The sequence below is a fragment of the Podarcis liolepis genome (genome assembly GCF_965112155.1).
Source record: "Podarcis liolepis genome assembly, chromosome: Z".
Classification (NCBI taxonomy): Eukaryota; Metazoa; Chordata; class Lepidosauria; order Squamata; family Lacertidae; genus Podarcis; species Podarcis liolepis.
In genome coordinates, this window is record NC_139570.1 from 3225018 (window position 1) to 3245418 (window position 20401).

The 20401-nt window shown below is 43.8% G+C and overlaps 1 protein-coding gene across 13 annotated transcripts in view; it reads right to left on the reverse strand.

Annotated features, from left to right (window-relative positions):
- The window catches only part of HTR2C (5-hydroxytryptamine receptor 2C), a 248232-nt gene that overhangs the window by 110512 nt on the left and 117319 nt on the right, over positions 1-20401 (reverse strand). The window contains exon 1 of one of the 13 annotated variants that reach the window (XM_083486478.1): positions 10088-10172. The exons of the other annotated variants lie outside the window; for them this stretch is intronic. The gene's annotated coding sequence lies outside the window, so the exon portion shown is untranslated. Of the gene's footprint in view, positions 1-10087; positions 10173-20401 lie in introns of those variants that run through there. 13 annotated transcript variants of the gene reach the window in all.

The following is a 20401-nucleotide window of genomic DNA, read 5'->3' on the forward strand; positions in this document are numbered from 1 at the left end:
TTATACCAGCAGTGGGAGAACCTCAGGCCTGGGTGCCAAATGTGACCTTCTAGTACTTTCTATTTGGCAACCAGAACCCAGCTTCTCGGCCTGCCCACCAGAGGCATTCCCACATGGGAATGCAACTCCACCCAGATATAATTATACCAGTAGGCTGTTTTCCTCTGGTGCTGCTGTGCTCATTCTGTTGTTTCCAGTGTGTGTGTGTGTGTGTGTGTGTGTGTGTGTGTGTGTGTTCCACTGCAATTGCTTTGCCGTTTTTCTAGTTTCTGTTTTTCTGTTTTGTTTCGGTACCAAATTCTTGCCATGTCTTCTTGAAAAGTTGCATGATGAGGCCAAGAACACTTGCAAATGAATTAAGGCAAGAGTGACAGCCCTAAATAGTAAATGAGCATCATAACAGTCATGGTGGCCCAGAACAGAGGTCCATCTAATGCTAGTATCCACTGTCCCCACAAGCAAGACTAGCCACGATGGCTATGTCTCCATGGTCAGAGGCAAAAAGGCTTCTGAATTCCATTAGCTGGAAACCGCAGGAGAAAAGTGCTCTTGTGCTCAGGTCCTGCTTTCAGGCTTTCCACTGAGGAATCTGAACAGCCACTAGGAGAACAAGATTCTGGGCTAGATGGACCAATGGAGGCTCTTCTTATGTTCGAAAGATGTGAAGGCAATAGCTTTCCCCATTCCTTAGCTCCAGAGCCTGCAATATAGGAAGAGTCCAAGTGGTCCGTTTCCACTGCATGTCAGGTTTACTCAAAAGCCTTTCTGCATTAATCTGCTATTATTATTCTTTTAAAAATCCACCCTTTTTAAGAACAAGCAATCAGAAGTACACATAGGACTCCAAAACTGGCCTCACCATGGTTTTGCATTAACAGCATCCTATGTGTTGGCTTACAGGTCCCATGAGGTATGAAGTCATTACACGGCCGCAGCAGCAAACAGTGAGGAAACATATATTTTGAGCGTCATTCACAAGCCAATCTGCACCAGGAACCAATAACTGAATTAGTAGCTGCCCTTTCCCCACCAAAGCAGCCACCTCAGCACATCAAGGCTAGGTCAGCTATCCCAAGTCATCACAGGCTGCCTAATTCCTACTTGCAAGGGGGTGGGGGTGGGATCTAAAGTTAGATGATGAAATTAATGGGCAAGAATAACTTAGACCCATTAATTTCAACAGGTCTACACTATATACAACCTTTAATATCCCACATACCAGGGTGTTTGCTAAGGTTAACTGACAAGACTAAATGCGAATATGAGATACAAACCCTCTGCGGCTAAAATCCAAAGTAAGAACTAGCATTCATTCAGATAGTTTGCCACCTGCTCACTAAAGAAATTGATTGGTCCCCTCTGGGAAGATGCTCAGTGAAGAGTCTTTAAAGATTAAGCAGAAAACTGTCTCATAAGATGTTATGTATTTTTGTAAGCCCTTGAATTTTCTTAAACAAAACAAAACAACAAAACTACAGTAAAAGAACACACGAAAGCCCTTTTTGACCTCTGAGTGATCATACAGACAGCAACTAGCTTTAAAGAGAACTGTAGCAATCCTGCCTGCTCAGATCTTTGAAACTGAAACAGCAAAATTCTTAAAGTGCATTACGTTCTTGCTATCATTGAGACTTTAGGCTCCTTTAGTTTATGCTTTACATAGCAAGGGATTGACTGTAAGTTTTAATCTTGAGGGAAATCTATTCCAGATAGAGAAGTTGGATATACATTTTGAAAATAAATAAATAACCCTGGAGCTGTGCTGCACTGAATGACTTAGTGGGATAGCTGAAAGATTGGGGGGGGGGAGTTCCACAGGAGCAACCAATCGAATGCAATCATTTTGTGAATTGCCTTTCTAACAAGACTAATTCCTTTGCTCCAGTTTGATGGATTTCAACCATTACGAGATCCGTTGAAGACCAGAGGAGCATGCGGAAGAAGGAGAGGAGGTGGGGAGAGCTTGATAACACCATTCACTGCTTGCCATTCTGAGAGAGTCTTTGCTTCTTCATGTTAAGCAGATTATTACAGAAAGAAAGCCTAATGGCTCTGGTGCCTCGTCTTAACTCATCATGCCACAGTGGATTTAGCTTTCCCAGTGCCTGGGAAGTGTGAAATGAAAGCATTAGGCAGTGAGTTTATTTATATTGCTTTGTCTTGAGTCAAGACAGCTAGGCCTCCAGCAGCCCACCTGAAGGCTATTGTAATATTACAAGCAGAGCAAAAAAAGTCGCAAAACTATCTTGAGCAGAAATGCATCTTTAATATATGCCAGTGGAAATTTCTCCCCAGCTCCAATATCACTTCCAAAGCCCAGAGCTTCTTCAAAATGGAACTCCTTAAAGTTGACAAATGAGCTGGATGGAACTTGTCATACTGGAAATCATGCACAATGCACTAGGATAAGCAAGATTTTGCATACAGTGGTACCTCGGGTTACACACGCTTCAGGTTACATACGCTTCAGGTTACAGAGTCAGGCCAGGTTACAGGCTAACCCAGAAATAGTACCTTGGGTTAAGAACTTTGCTTCAGGATGAGAACAGAAATTGTGCTCCGGCGGTGCGGCAGCAGCAGGAGGCCCCATTAGCTAAAGTGGTGCTTCAGGTTAAGAACAGCTTCAGGTTAAGAACGGACCTCCGGAACGAATTAAGTACTTAACCCGAGGTACCACTGTACTTGCAAATCACCTATGAACTTCTGAAAGTTCTGAATAAAAAGTGAGGGGTGGCGGTAGAACATTTCTATTCAGCAGAATTTGAAGAAGTTCTGGCATTCATATGCCACAAATAAGATATAGACGAAAAAGCAAAGGAAGGAGAAGGCTGCCAAGGCAACTTGGTGTACAAAATGGGAGAGTGCAAAATGTAGCTAAGGGAGGTGAAATGTGGATTCAAATTGGGTGATGAAAAGAATACATATAAGAATGTAGTATCAAGGGCGTGAGTAATAGTTCTAGAATGGGTTGGGTCTTAAACCAGGCTCCCAGACATCAAACTCTAGATGCTTTATCTCCTGAGCCACCAATGTTCTGTACCTCCAGGGCACCACCTAGGCTGAAGTACCTGTCTGTCAGAACATTCCATCAGCTGACATACACACTCAGGGCCAATCCCTTTCTCCCGGGCTCTGAGCTTGCTCCTCCAACTTATTTTTGATATGAGGAATCTTGACCTCTGCGTGGTATTGACTATGCACCTACCTTTGGCCCCTTGATCCACATTTGTTGCCTGAAATGCCTGGACCATATTTCTTCCTGTGCTCTGCTTGGTCAACAGCTAGCTTCTCTGGGTCATGGAGCCTAACGCGCTGAAACCTGACCTTTGCCAAAGTCTGGTTGTCCTTTCAGTCTGTACAAAGGTATTTCTTGTTCCTCTATCTTCTTCCTATACCTGGGAGCAGAATGGCTTGTGGGCTTCCTATTGGAACATCTGGTTGGCCACTGTGAGAACAGGATACTCTCTAACCAGGGCATTCTATGAAGTGGTCACCATGGCTGTCAGTCACCCTGCCTCACACAAATGGCTGATGAGGAGACACACTGTACAGTAAGGACATAAGATCCCTGGTTGATCATGCCAGTGGCCTATCTAGTCTATCATCCTTCTCTCACAGTGGCCAACCAGATGCTTATGGGAAGTCCACAACCAGGACCACGAATCCCAGTATCATTTAACAACCAACCCCTCTTCACAGGGAACTCTGGGTATCATGGCTCTGAGATGGGACTAGGGGTTTCCAAACAACTTTCAGGACCTTTAATGAACTACTTGCTTCCAGAATTATTTGGGGGAAGCCATGATTGTTTGATGTGTGCCAGATGTACCTCTGTGGGGGAGAAAATCCACAGGAAATCTACAGCTTAGGGGTTGCCACAGATAAGGTCCTTGGAACTACCAACATGGCATTTAAAGGGAAATCACACTGGGTTTAGCATCCTCAACCTGACTCCTGCTGTGCAATATCCACAACAGATGTAAATACTAGCATGATGGATAACAGGTTACTGTTCCATTTTACCTCAGAACCACTCTTCAGTTCTTGCCTTTTTAATGATCAGCATCACTATTGACATGTACATTCTATTCATTGATACCTTCTCTCTTTTTTTAATAGTAAGTGTAACGTTAATTGTTACAAAACTGGGATCAGGAGAAAGTGGTGAGCACTATGCCTCAGAAGCAGAGCCTCCCCCACTCTAAGCGCACCTTCCAAATGTTGCGAGCTACAACTCCCCATCATCCCCAACCAGCATAGCCAATGGTTAGGGATGGTGGGGCTCAAAAGTGAAAATATCTGGCTACTCTTATATCTAATCATCAGGCCCGCATTTTGTAAAACAGTGGATCCTTCTGCCAGCTAGGAGTGACAGCACTCCATTTGCCCCATGTGTACAATGAGAAGAGGACCTGGTTTCCAACCTTCCCTGTGCTTTCTCACTATAAAGCTATTTTAAAAGTATTTAGTTGGCTATTTATGTCCTGTTTGGCAGTTCTACCGCTAGAAGCAGCCAACACCAATGAAAAGGAAAGTACATCGACTAGAACTCTATAAAAACATCAGCCGTTAAACCAACACCACATTAAGAAGTCTCTAAAACCGACATGTACCAGGTAAATTGCAGCACTCAATAATCGTCTATAATCAGAACCTCATCTAAAGGTTATTCTGGGATTCCTACCAGACCTTCAAGAGATATTGAAGACTCATAGTTGTACCCCAGCTTTCCTTCAAGCAGCCCAGAGTGACATTTTATCATCCCACTGCAAACTTCCCAGGTTGTCATGGGCCAGGAGTCAGCTTCACTTGCTGAGCAGCAGCCTGAAGGAGCAGAAGGTGAAGTGACCACCTGCTGCTGATCAGCCTTCTTGCTACTGATGAGAACCAGCTGGCTCCAGCAGTCTTAAGCATGGTTTTCAGCCTCGGTCAGTTGCTAGAAACAACATCAGTTGTTCCTGGCTGGACCTGCTACTTCTTGCTTCTCGTGACCTTGGACCCTTGCCTTTCTTGACCCCCAGATCATCTATGTGAACTGCTGTTGCCCTGCTTCTGCGCTTCCCACTGGAGGCTCCTGTTGACCATGGTGAGAACAGCATGCTGTACTAGAGGGATCCTTGGCCTAAGCCTTGCACACACCAGCACAGATAACATCCCACACATTTCCCAGGACATTCTGCTGGCCATGCTCTCCTCACAAAAGATCACTTTTGAACAACTGTTGCTGAGAAAACTGATCATCACAAAAACAAAGCAAGATAGACATCGCAGAGAGAAGAAGCTAAAATAGGAATAAGGCAGGAGATGCCTGATGGGAAAGCCTGCTACTTGTTCTTAACTCTCTGCTTCCCTTCCAACCCAGGCTCCCAAGTCTGCAGGCTGTTATTTGAAGATAACTACACTACTTACCAGGGACTCTCCAGTTGGCACAACTATTAAGTATGTTCCAGCTTTGAAAACTGAGCACGTGCCAACCACCTCCTCAATTCAAAGTCAGCCTCTCAACACTCACTGTTTCATTCCTGACCCATCAATAACTGGGAACAACCCAGAGAAGCCATTAATTTAAATTAAGTTTTGAAGTTTTTTTTAACCCTTTGATTTGCAATTGAGAGGCAAAATGTTAAACTGGAACATGCTAGAAAATTGTTCTCATGAAAACTCTTAAAAAACAAACAAACCTGTAATGCTAACAGTGAAACCCTGTGTATACACCCATACATATAGAATCATAGAGTTGGAATAGACCACAAGGGCCATCGAGTCCAACCCCCTGCCAAGCAGGAAACACCACCAGAGCACTCCTGACATATGGTTGTCAAGCCTCTGCTTAAAGACCTCCAAAGTAGGAGACTCCACCACACTCCTTGGCAGCAAATTCCACTGTCAAACAGCTCTTACTGTCAGGAAGTTCTTCCTAATGTTTAGGTGGAATCTTCTTTCTTGTAGTTTGGATCCATTGCTCTGTGTCCGCTTCTCTGGAGCAGCAGAAAACAACCTTTCTCCCCCCTCTATGCGACATCCTTTTATATATTTGAACATGGCTATCATATCACCCCTTAACCTCCTCTTCTCCAGGCTAAACATGCACAGCTCCCTTAGCTGTTCCTCATAAGGCATCGTTTCCAGGCCTTTGACCATTTTGGTTGCCCTCCTCTGGACACGTTCCAGTTGGTCAGTGTCCTTCTTGAACTGTGGTGCCCAGAACTGGACACAGTACTCCAGGTGAGGTCTGACCAGAGCAGAATACAGCGGCACTATTACTTCCCTTGATCTAGATGCTATACTCCTATTGATGCAGCCCAGAATTGCATTGGCTTTTTTAGCTGCCGCGTCACACTGTTGGCTCATGTCAAATTTGTGCTCAAACAAGACTCCTAGATGATTTTCACATGTACTGCTCTCAAGCCAGGTGTCACCCATCTTGTGTTTGTGCCTCTCATTTTTTTTGCCCAAGTGCAATACTTTACATTTCTCCCTGTTAAAGTTTATCTTGTTTGTTTTGGCCCAGTTCTCTAATCTGTCAAGGTCGTTTTGAAGTGTGATCCTGTCCTCTGGGGTGTTAGCCACCCCTCCCAGTTTGGTGTCATCTGCAAATTTGATCAGGATGCCCTTGAGTCCATCATCCAAGTCGTTGATAAAGATGTTGAATAAGACCGGGCCCAAGACAGAACCCTGTGGCACCCCACTAGTCACTCTTCTCCAGGATGAAGAGGAACCATTGATGAGCACCCTTTGGGTTCGGTCAGTCAGCCAGTTACAAATCCACTGAGTGGTAGCATAGTCAAGACCGCATTTTACCAGCTTCTTTACAAGAATATCATGGGGCACCTTGTCAAATGCCTTGCTGAAATCAAGGTAGGCTACATCCACTGTGTTCCCTTCATCTACCAGGCTTGTAATTCTGTCAAAAAACGAGATCAGGTTAGTATGACATGACTTATTTTTCAGAAATCCATGCTGACTATTGGTGATCACAGCATTCCTTTCTAGGTGCTCACAGACTGTTTGCTTAATGATCTGCTCCAGAATCTTCCCTGGTATTGATGTCAGACTGACTGGGCGGTAATTATTTGGGTCCTCTCTTTTCCCCTTTTTGAAAATAGGGACAACATTTGCCCTCCTCCAGTCTGCCGGGACTTCGCCTGTTCTCCAGGAATTCTCAAAGATGACTGCCAGTGGTTCTGAGATCACATCTGCCAGTTCTTTTAATACTCTTGGATGCATTTTAATACTCTTGGATTGCCTAGCAGTGTTTCTCAAACTTGGGTCTCCAGTTGTTGTTGGACTACAACTCCCATTATCCATAGCTAATGGGACAAGTGGTCATGGGTGATGGGGACAGCAGCTGGGGGCCCAAGTTTGAGAAACAATACACAGTGGCAGTGGCTCTCCAGGGTTTCAGGCAGGCAGTATTTCCCGCTCCAACCTGGGGATGCCATCAAGGATTAAATCTGGGACCTTCCACATGCAAAGTAGATGTTCTACCATGGAACACTTCCCCTAAGCCGTGGTTTCTGCAAGGTATGGTAGCTCTTCAGAGTGTCTGGCAGGTGACACTCCCATACACCCAGACAACACCATTACTGGCCCCAACAACATCACACATACCATCTCGGGACTATTTAATTGCTCATTGTCTAACATTGTGTATGCCATCAAATGCCAACAGTGTCCTTCAGCTCTCTATATTGGACAAACAGGCCAAACCTTACGCCAAAGAATAAACGGACATAAATCAGACATCAAGAATCACAAAACAGAGAAACCAGTAGGAAAACACTTCAATCTCCCAGGACATTCTATACAAGATCTCAAAGTAGCTGTTTTACTACAAAGGAATTTCAGAAATAGACTGGAAAGAGAAGCTGCTGAATTGCAACTCATTACCAAACTTAAAACCATGGAGAGACCTGGTCTGAACAGAGACATTGGATTCTTATCTCATTATACATGACTAAGCCATTTTTCACCTTCTCACCCCTTGCCTTTTCCTGTAAGACCTATTGCAGTCGTTAAGAGTCGTCAACAGGCTCATCTCAGCTATCTGCCAATCACCCATTCCCACCACCCTTCTGAGTAATACCCCTCCCCACCTTCTCACTATATAGAAGGATCTGGCAACTTCTGTTTCAGTGTATCTGAAGAAGTGTGCATGCACACGAAAGCTCATACCAAGAACTAACTTAGTTGGTCTTTAAGGTGCTACTGGAAGGAATTTTTTTATTTTGACTATGGCAGACCAACACGGCTACCTATCTGTAACATGTCATATTTAGTTTGCTGTACCAAGAGCTCAAGCTCATCTTGTTTATTTCCCATGCTTTGCGCATTAGTGTACAGACATTGAAGTCCATTAATCATTCCCCCGTGTCTCTTATTTAAGGATTTTTTCCTCCCACCACTAGGTCTGCGTGCTGTTTGCTCCATTTGGTCTATGACATTTGGATCATCATCTTCATCAATTGATAGATTCCTACCTTCAGGAGCACTGTCTCCCTCCCCCATATTAGTCAGTTTAAAGCCCTCCTGATGAGGTTTCTGAGATTTTTGGCAAAAACATTCCTCCCAACCGTTGTGAGGTGCAGCCCATCGCTTGCCAGAAGTCCATCTTCAAGAAACTGCAGAATCCAAACCGTTTCTGTTTACACCATTTGCGAAGCCAGCTGTTCACTTCCCCTATTTTTCCCTCTCTCCCTGGGCCACGTCGTTCAACTGGGAGGACAGATGAGATGACAATTTGTGCATTTAATTGCTTCAATTTCCTGCCCAGAACCTCGTAGTCTCTTTTGATCTTCTGGAGGCTATTGCTTGCAGTGTCATTGGTTCCCACATGAACCAAGAGGAAGGGGTATTTGTCAGTGGGTTTTATGATTCCTTGCAGTCGTTCAATTACATCTTGGATCTTAGCCCCGGGGAGACAGCACACCTCCCGAGACACCTTGTCAGGCCCACAGATCACTGCTTCTGTTCCCCTCAGTGGGGAATCCCCTATCACCACTACACGCCTCCTCTTAGGTTTGGTCGGGGTTCTTCTGTGAGCTGTCCGTTCCAAGGTCGCCTGCACATTCCCTGAGGACTGACTTTGCTGATCATCTTCATATACCTGATCGACTGTAATGAGGGAGAGATCCTCAAATGGAGTCTGTTGTTCTTCTTCTTCCATGCTAGGGGAGAGGACTTCAAAGCGATTGTGTATTTCTAAACAATCAGAGCGAACCCTGGGCCTCCTACTTCTTTGAGTCACGTTTCTCCATATATCTGGCACCTGTGTTGGTGAACTAGCCTCCTTCTCAGGGGAGTCCCCTGTCTCCTCCTTGGTGGAGACGGTGTGCTCTGTTGCTTCCAAGAAGAGCTCCAGCTCTCTAATTCTTTGGAGCGTAGCTACACGTTCCTCCAGTTGCTGGACTTTGTCTTCTAAGAGGGCAATCAACATACAATTGCTGCAGGTAAAGCTGCCTGCAACCTTTGGCAAGATGGCAAACATTGCGCAGGAACCACAGGCGACTGCAGCTGTTCCCTCACCCTCCATCTTGAAAACGTGTCATTGGGGGTGGCTACAGTGGTCCTCCATCTTAAAAAGCGTGAAGACAGGACAAATACCCCCCCAAAAAAACCTAGGTCTCCCCCAACAAACGTTTGAGACTAGCTCTCCTAAATCTAAAAGATGGATCAAACTGTGCGCGCTGCCAGGCTACCCTGCAAGCTCTGATAAGCTCCTCCCACAGCTAATCACCTGACTCAACAGAAACCCTGCCCCCTCTGACCTTTGGAGAGCAGCTAATCAGCCCCTCTGACCTTTGGAGAACAGCTAATCAGCTGCAAGAAACACACACACCATATCATATACACATATCAGACAAGTGCCATCTCTATTGTCTATTAAAGACCTTTTTTCAAAAAACCTTTAAAGGAGAGATTTTGTTTTTTATCCTAGTTGGTATCTATACTGAATTTGGAACTGGATTATTATAGCTGATTTTTTAAAAGATCATTAATGACTTTGACATGTTGCCTTGGGAAGCAATTCATTTTTTAAAAAAATGCCTACATAGAAGTAAGCACTACTGAGCTAAATTGGACTTACTCCCAGGTAAGTTTGTATAGTAGGGATGGAGAACCTCAGGCCCTCCAGACATTGCTGAATCCCAGCCAGGCCAAAGGTCAGGATTAGGGATGCCAGAGAATTCTGTGAAAAATAGAAAAGAAGCATAAATTGTTACAGTTCTTGTTTTTGTCTGTGATCAGGAATGGAAATCAGTCAAGTGATGTATTCTTTCACATCACTGTGTTGTTGTTGTTGTTTAAGTTTGCAAATATTACATAGCTACAGTAATTACTTTTCTTTTCTCTGAAATGAATGTTAGGTCCCATAAATAGTTGCATAGCTTACATAAATCACATTAAGTAGAAGACAGTTGGGTAACTATTGTAGCATTTGGTGGAAGCTGAACTGCAGAGGAACAGAAACAGCACTGATTGTGAGCAATACATGTTGGAATGGAAATTGCTGACTTCATACATCCCTAATCAGAAGTGAAGGGAGCTGTAGTCCATCAACTTTGGGAGGCCAACAGATGCCTCACCTGTGTTGTGTTGTGTTGTGTTGTGTAGGGTTAGGGAGCATGTGAATATGTTGGGGGAGATAAAAAGGGAACTACATTCTATTATTGTCTCTTCACATTCCAGAGCTGGGGTTCATAATAACACATTTGCTGATGTAAGTCTAGCTGCCCTTTTAAGCAGTGATAAAATATGCCAGGAGTTCTCCATGAATTTATGGTCTTCTGTTACCTTTGCCTTTCTCATAGTTACAGGCTTCTCACAGGAAAAAAAGAGGGACCTTTTTAAAAAAGAAGAATTTCAGACACATGCCAGTTTCAAGTTTCTTTTCACTTGCTGCATGGCGGATTTTGGCCGCTTGATGGCCAAAACTGAACAGCCAAAGAAAAATCTACCTTTGAAGATAATTAAAGAAATTCAACTGTGAAATGAAACTATCAGCGTGGTATCTTTTGACTGGAGCCAATAAAGCTGTCTCTCACTCCCTGCTGAATTTCAGCCTCAGATAGAAAAGCTCCAGACAAATATGATTGTCAGAAGGTTCTTTAAAAATCCCATGTAGATTTGGAATATTTGGGGATTTGCATAATTTCTAAGTTTGGTAAAAACAGCATTACTTATAAAAGCCAATTAAGGAAATGTTTTGGTTTCTTTAAAAATTGTGAAGTGCATTTAAGTGATTATGTTCACCTCTGCAAACAGCAACCCAGTGCTGTTGTCCTCATTTTACATATGGGCAAAGAGGATGGAGACTAATGAGTCCAGGGTGAAGCAGAGGATTGAACCCTAGTGTCACAGATGCAACTATTCATCCTCGCTTTGCTCAGTTTTGCAGTCAGTCAGCTTCCTGACACACTGTCTTGCTTAGTATTATCCTGCATGTCGACTACAGGAGATGCCTAGCTATGCCAGAAGGGGTTAACCTGGGTCAGCAAGATGCTGGACTAGACGGGCTTTTTGTATACAAACATGTTAAACTGGGAGAAATTCACACTGAGATGCTGAAGAATAGTCATGGGGAAGCTTTTTTTATTTTTTTAAGGAAACTGATGTGGAAATGTGGAAAACAGGAAAGTGGAAAAATGAAAAGTCATCCATGGGTGTCTGAGATTTCTTTTGATATTGAAAGGTGGGGACCTCTAAACCTCTCCCTTTGGGGAAAGGTTAATGTCCTCAAAATGAATGTTGTACCAAAGCTTTTATATATTCTTAGATGATTACCAATATATATCCCCAAATTATACTTCCAAAATATAAATCAACTATTTAGATTGTGCCTGTGGGGTACAAAGCCACCAAAAATATCACTACATAAAATGCAACTTCCAGCTAAGGAAGGCGGCTTTGGGCTCCCAAATCTGGAACTGTTTCACCAGGCCTAACTGCTGAGTAAGACTAATTGTTGGAGAGCAATCAGGAGACCAAGCAGGGCTACTCTTGAACATAGTTTCTTTGAACTTCTTGTAGGAATATACTACACTCGGCTCCAGTTGTATGAAATATTCTATTATCCTTGAGACTATTCAAGCACCTATAAAAATTTGGATGAATATAAATAAAATAATAAGGATGATCCCTATCACCATGAGAAATTAACAATATGGGCCAACCCAAAATTATAAATTGGAAATCAAGTAATAATTTGGCAAAATTGGATAAAAAAGGTATTTTGACATTGAAATAATTAATTGATGAAAATTACAAATTTGTGGAATATAAGACTTTGAATATAAAGTATGGATTAACCAGTGAAACACAATGGCAATACATCCAACTGAAACATACGTTGGAAAGGCAGTTTGGCCCAGACGCTATAGCAGCATCGGAAACACCCTTGCTGCTACAAGATTTAATCTCTGCAACAAAAAACTCTACACGTGCACTATATAAAACCCTACTCAGCAGGACAAAATATGATTTAGAATATGATAGGCAAAAATGGAGTGAAGAGTTGGGGCTCCAGATAACAAATGATATATGGGAGTCAAGTATAAAATCAACAGAAATAGCCTCTATGGATCTAAGACTAAGACTTACTCAATAGAAAATAATATTCAGAGTCTACTAGACTCCAGCAAAACCATACCAGAAGATGATGATTATGATAATTATGATAATTATTATTATTATTATTATTATTATTATTATTATTATTATTATTATTATTTTATTTATAGCCCGCCCTCCCCAGCCAAGGCCAGGCTAAGGACGGCTAACAAGCAATAATAAAAACAAGTTGAATGAATACAACTAAAAACAAGATTAAAATACAACATTAAAATATTGAAACATTAAAATATTAAAATGCAGCCTCGTCACAGGAGGAGAAAAGGAAAAAGGAAAAAGAAAGAGGGGGAGGGAATCAAATTGGCTCCAAGCCAAAGGCCAGGCAGACAACTCTGTCTTACAGGCCCTGCGGAAAGAAATCAGATCCTGCAGGGCCCTGGTCTCATGAGACAGAGCGTTCCACCAGGCCGGAGCCAGTGTTGAAAAGGCCCTGGCTCTGGTTGAAGCCAATCTAACTTCCTTAGGGCCTGAGACCACTAGGGTGTTGCTATTTATGGACCTTGAGGTCCTCCGTGGGGCATACCGGGAGAGGCGGTCCCGTAGGTACGAGGGTCCTAGGCCGTGAAGGGCTTTAGAGGTCAAAAGCAGCACCTTAAATCTGACCCTGTACTCCTCCGGGAGCCAGTGCAGCTGGAAAAGCACTGGGTGAATATGCTCCCATGGCAGAGACCCTGTGAGGAGCCTCGCTGCAGCATTCTGCACCCGCTGGAGTTTCTGGGACAGCTTCAAGGGCAGCCCCACGTAGAGCGAATTACAGTAGTCAAGCCTGGAGATCACCGTCGCATGGATCACTGTGGCCAGGTCGGGGCAGGAAAGGTAAGGGACCAACTGCTTGATGCGGCGAAGGTGGAAAAATGTCGCCTTGGCTGTTGCTGTAACCAGCGCCTCCATGGAAAGGGAGGCGTCAAGGATTACACCCAAACTCTTAACAGAAGGCAATGGCACTAATTGGGCCCCCGCAAGAGAAAGGAGTTGGTCCCTCATCCCCATGCCATCCCGACCCAGCCAGAGGACCTCTGTCTTTGAAGGATTTAGTTTCAATCGGCTCCCACGAAACCATCCAGCCACAGCTTCCAAGCATCTGGTCAGTGTGTTCGGGGCCGAGTCAGTGTGGCCATCCATCAGCAGATAGAGCTGAAAATAACAAGTGCAGACACCGGCTGGAGATGTGGGAGTAAAAATGAGAACTTAGTACATATGTTGATTAACTGCTCGATAAGATCATTTTGGTGCGAGGTGAGGATATTTATAGCAAGAGTAATAAAAAGAAATTGTTATTTAGGGAAACTGAATTGAATTCTAAATTATATTCCAGAAATGTGGGAGATTTCAAGGGGTCAAAAAAATGGATGTACTGTGCTGTACTAGAAGCAAAAAAAACCACCTTGTTTTGATGAATTGGAAGAGACGCAAAAAGATTCCATTGATCACATGGATTAACAATATGGACAGATTAGCTACATACAAACGAATTGCATGTTGATGCAAAATAAGAATGGATAAATACAGTGGTACCTTGGGTTACAGACGCTTCAGGTTACAGACTCCGCTAACCCAGAAATAGTACCTGGGTTAAGGTGCTTCAGGTTAAGAACAGTTTCAGATTAAGAACGGACCTTCAGAACGAATTAAGTTCTTAACCCAAGGTACCACTGTACAAAGAAATTTGGAACGAATATTTAAGCGATAGTTATGGGAAGTAGGGGGAGAAGAAGAAGAAGAGTTTGGACTTGATATCCCGCCTTTCACTCCCCTTCAGGAGTCTCAAAGTGACTAACAATCTCCTTTTCCCTTCCTCCCCCACAACAAACCCTCTGTGAGGTGAGTGGGGCTGAGAGACTTCAGAGAAGTGTGACTGGCCCAAGGTCACCCAGCAGCTGCAAGTGGAGGAGCGGAGACACGAACCCGGTTCACCAGATTACGAGACTACTGCTCTTAACCACTACACTACACTGGCTCTCTCACTGGGAGGAGAGAGGTGGGAAAATATTGTGAAAAAAGGTGTAGTCATAGGTATATCAGTGTATTCAAATCTGAATTGTCAAATTGTGTTATTATTGTTATTATGGTTTTTGTTGTATGTATCTTTTGTGGTTGCTGTTTGTATCGAAAAAATGATTATATAATTTTTTTTAAAAAGCCATGGGAAGTTAAAATTGACAGATTTGCTTGTCCTTAGGGTCACACACTTCTGCTTCACAATGGACATGGTGTTGTGGGGATTCAACTGTGTGTCTCACACACTGACGCAACTGGGAACACATGAGAGCAAATTGTTGAACTCCTCTCATGTCTGGGGAACCTGAACTGTTAACTTTCAAAACTTCTGTTCTACACATGTCAGTTAACAGAGACAATCTTAAAAACCTGCAAGGTTGACAGCTGCCTTCGAAACAAAGAGAATCATTTCATGAGCAATTCATATTTTACCCTCCTCTAAACCTACAAGGAGAGAGAGAGACTAATTCACTATTTCACCAAATGCAGGCTTGGGAACTCTTAAAAGTGTGAGAAACAATTAAAAGCTCTTTTTATTGCTTACTATAAAATAATCGTAGTGCTTCGTCTCCTTGGTTACCTCAGCACAAAAATAAGGATGGAGAGATTTGGATGTTAGCAAGACTGAATCTAAGTTGCTCCTGCAAAGATGAGTGTTTTGAAGACACTAGGGGGCTGGGAGAATTAAAGATTTAGTTTCCTGCTCAATTTATAGATGGGCAAGCTGCCTGTGATGCAGACTCTGGTCTTAAAAACCCCAAAAAAACTTCCATGCTGGGGTTACTCACATTCTCCAACAAGAAATGCTGGAATCTGCAACTTGAATACATTTAGAACATCAAGCTAATTTGCACACATTTGGTCATTTTGCATAATCCAACTCTGATGCTGAGAAGGAAGGGGTTTCTAGAAAAACAGCACTGGCCAAAACATTGGGCAAACCACAAAGGGCTGCCCTCCCCAACCAAGCAAGACGGCGTGAATGAAAATCTACATCAGGAACAAGGGTGGGAAGAGATCCACAGCACCTTGTATTCGCCAAACTGCCTTCCTTGGAAGCCAGATCTGCTGCCCCTGTGTATCCTGCTACCCGAGGTGGTCTCCTCTCCTTGCCTCATGAGTAGGCTGGCCATGATGGCAAAAGTCATAGTTAGGCATAGGAGAAAAATCTGCTGAAGTTCACATTTGGAGGCAAATTCTCAAAACTCTGAAGCAATATGCAAACCAAAACTTGGTCAGCCTTCTAAAGTCAAACTTCTCTGAATTTTGCAGTGTGGTTCTCCAGCCAAGCAATGGGCAGGGGGAAAAAATATTTCATGCTAGGTAAAGTGTGCATAAAGGTGCATATATTAGTGAAAATAACATGCAGATATGCATTATTTTGTGAAAAATGCGTTGCAAATATGTGTGGTGAAGAATGAACATTTTCAAAAAAGAATTCACAAACTGTTTTGGAAAGGGCGATTCGGTAGGTGAGCTCCCCATTAAATGGGGAACACAATCAGACTTTCCCCCATCTCTAGTCTGGATGGCTACACGTTTCCCATCCCCAAAATACAGCCATCATGACTAACACCCATTGAAAGTTTTTTTTATTGTTAATAATGATGATGATGATGATAAATATTATTTACATTTATATCCCACCTTTTCCCCCCAAGGAGCTCAAATATATTTATATATTTTATCCTGCCTTTTGCCCAAGGAGCTAGTGTGGTGTAGTGGTTAAGAGCGGTAGACTTGTAATCTGGTGAACCGGGTTCGTGTCTCCGCTCCTCCACATGCAGCTGCTGGGTGACCTTGGGCCAGTCACACTTCTTTGAAGTCTCTCAGCCCCACTCACCTCACAGAGTGTTTGTTGTGGGGGAGGAAGGGAAAGGAGAAGAATTATCCAAACTCCTCCTCCTCCTCCTCCTCTTCTTCTTCTTCTTCTTCATAATTTCCCCCACCCTCTCCATTTTATCCTCACATCAATCCTGCAAGACAGGTTAGTCTGAGAGATATGACCGGCCTAAGGTCATCCAGTGAACTTCATGGTCAAGTAGGCATTTGAACCCAGATCTCCCATGGCCTTAGTCCAGTACTGAAACCGCTATACTGCTCTGGCTCCAATACATGACTGTTAACACTAGACACCAGCTCACTGCTTACAAACAAACAAAAAATATTTTGCCTTAGTAAGAGACACAGGAAGCTGAGTTATACTGAGTTCAGCCATTGGACTATCTAGCTGTATTGTCTACACTGACTTGAAGTGGCTCTTTTCAAACTCTGCCTGGAGATTCCAGAGACTGAACCTGAGACTATTGGCTTGCAAGGCAGGTGCTCTACCAGTGATCTTTTGTGAGGAGAGCATGGCCAGCAGAATGTCCATTGAGTTACAGCTGTCCCCTCTATAAACTCACAGCCCCTTCATTGAAGCCACCCTTTCTGCATTTTTCCGGTTCCAGCAAGGACAGCAACCAGTTTTATCCAATTTGCCTCATGCAGATAATTGCGTTAACAGCCTTGGATCGAAACCAAAACACACATGGGCTGACTTCACCTGCAGGCAATGGCGGCATCAGGACATGAGCTTGGGCTAGTCAGAAGGTGGCAACAGACCAGGCAATTAATGACAAACACTTAAGCAGACTTTCTGATAATGAACAGCATTTCTTGCATTAATGCTTCCAAGTTGCTTCTGCTCCAAGCAGTGGGCCTCTTTAATTATACTCAGCATATCACCGACTGAGCCAGATTCTCTCCACATGGTGGAAGCGACCCAGCCCTGGAAGCAGGATGTGGATGGGAAGGAGTCCCACTGTACTGCCGAGCTCCACTTTCTCCACTAAACAAATTTACCAGGCCATGCTCAGCACTAAGGCTTGGCTCTGGTTCAAGGAATGACTCTGCGTGCACGTCTGCCGTGTTGAATCCAGACAAAATGCATAGCACTTAAGAACATTATAGGATCCTGTTGGATCAGGCCAAAGCCCTGTCTAGCCCAGCATCCTGTCCTCACAGTGCCCAACCAGATGTCTCTTCTGGGAAGCCCAAAAGCAGGACCAGCGCACTCCCCACCAGTAACTCCCAGCACCTGGTATTCAGAGGCAATCCTTAACTAGATGAACGGATGGTCTGACTCAGGTTAATGTTGTTCCCTATGTCTTAAACCAGCCTTCTGCATGGGGGTATAGCAGCCCATAAGACAATCCCTGGTGGGCCAGGCAGCCCAACATCCTGTTCTCACAGTGGCCAATCAGATGCCTGTGGGAAACCTACAAGCAGGACCTGAGCGCAACAGCAATTCCGCCAGCTTGCAATTCACAGCTACTGGTTTTCAGAGGCACACAGCCCCCGACAGTGGAGGAAGAGCAGAGCTGTCACTGCATCCCTTCTCCTACTGCCATTGTATTCCAAAGCCAGTGCATCAGAAGTACATCAGAAGAGCCTGCTGGACCAGGCCAATGGCCCATTTAGACCACCATCCTGTTCTCACAGTTCTCATGACTGGTAGCTATTTATAGCCTTTTCCTCCATCAATTTGTTTGATATTCTTTTAAAGCCATGCAAGTTGGTGTCCACCACGGCTTCTCATGAGAGTGAATTCTATAGTTTAACTAGGTGCTGTGTGTGTAACACTTGAGAACTCCAGCTCCAATCTAGATTAGGACCCATTAGTTTTTGAACTCCAGCGCCACAAGGACTGCTTATGGCAAACACCATCCTTAGGACCAAATAGCAGCTAAGTAGGATGGTGGGGGGAGAGGGCAATCTTTAGCAGAAAACCCACAATGGATTCCAGGTCAGTGGGTGTGTCCATGGCTGCTTTCTCTCCAATGAAAGCAGTCAGGTTCAGCAGGCTTGTTTGAAACATGACAGGTGTTACATGTCATTTGACCCCTGAGATCCAGAGCCAACAGAGAGAAATCTGAAGACATGCCAAAACAGCATGTCTAGTTCTGAGGCACAGAGTGGTAGCACTTTATCTGATGAAAAATACAAATAATTCTCAAATGACATGCATTCAACTTGCGTGATTTCAGCTTTCACATTTGGCAACCAGCCAGCTGAAATCACACAGACTAATTGCACAGAAGGCAGAGAGTTTAAAAACTATTTTGTGCATTATTTTACTGGCATGGAAAGAGCTTTTAAGTTCTCAGACCTGCTTAAAAGACTTTGGGAAGCTCTTGTGACAAGAGTCCCAAAACTTCATAGAAAGGTCCTTACAAACCTCATTAAAAGCTCTCTGCCTGGCATAGGGGGTGGGGGCAAGACCTGCTTGGCATGCCAACTACAGGCTTCAGAAAGGTAGGGATAGTTTCACCAGGGTAGTTCCAGGGTTGTTCTCCAGGTTGACTTTGGCTTTACATGCAATCCTCAGAATGTAACCCCCATGCAAGTTGCAAGTTACCTGTGAAGACTTGGTGCAAAATTCCAGCAAACTAGAGTGAATCACACACACAGTATTGGCTTCTGTCAATCCCTTTCATTTCAGCACTTGTCAATGGAAGCATTTTTATCTCCCCAGCCAAGGCTTTGCACCACCACCCCCGGCTGCCCCCCCCATCCAGCTTGACTCAGGATGCATGAAAGATTCAAAACGCTCCTTTATAAATATCATCTCATAATCCAGCAAAGGAAATCTTCACAGAGCTACCAAGAGCAGTTGCTTCCAGGGACAAGAACAGATATCACTCTCCAAGTGGGACATGATGCAGTGAGACAAGACCTCCCCTGTGTAGGCAGGGTGTCTGTGATTCAGCACTCAGAAAAGGAGGGGGGACAGACAGAGACACAGGAAGGATCTTTGCCAATCTGGCATCAATTCTGCTCCCAAGCAAACTGCTTCACGGTGCCAACCCATCATCCAAAGCTTTGTGGGGGGGTTTTAGTGGAAAACCGATGCCCTAAAGACAGGGTGCTGGCTACCTTGTTCTCAACAACTTTTGCCTCTTGCCATCCAAGCTCTAGAAACATCCTCTCTGCCATGGAAGTCAAAACAAACCGAGAAACTTCCCTTCAACAAGCAGAGCCCAGAACTCTGCCCATTGGAATTATGGGGACAGTACGGGTGGTCTATACTGGAACTGTCTGACACCACCAGGGGAAGTAAAGCAGTCTACAGGCAGATCTCTAGGTCATATAATCATAGAACTGTAGAGTTGGAAGGGTGTAAATAATAAAATATTTGTTGCTGTTGTTATTGTTGTTGTTGTTGTTGTTGTTGTTGTTGTTGTTGTTGAATAGGATAGCCCTATTTTCACCGGAGAAATGTTGGAGGGTATGGGGTAACCTTTCTGCAACAGAAATCAACTAGAAAAGATTCAAGACTGTCAGAAGAAAAGACTTATTCACAAAATGCATGGTTAAAACTGTGGAACTCACCGCCATAGGACGAGGTGCTGGCCACAAACTCAGCTGGCTCTGTCTTTCACCCTCCCTGTTTCCCCCCAACTGCATGACGTCTAGTATGATAGTGTCTCATACATAATGTATACGAACTGTGAAAAAGATTCTACGAATAAAAAATGGAGATGCTATACAAATGTAATTTCCCCTGTTCATTTGTTTGTTTTATAACACAAAAAAACCTTTAACAAAAACTATTTTTTTAAAGAAGGGTAGAACTTCAGTCTTGGAGGAGGAGGAGAAACGTGAGCAGCTATTAGTCACAAGAAATTAAATTAAGCCTCATTAAGTTTGCCTCTGAAGATCAGGTGACGGGAACTAGCAGTGGGGAAGGTGTCGTTGCTTTTATCGCTCTGCTTATGGGCTTTCCAAGGAT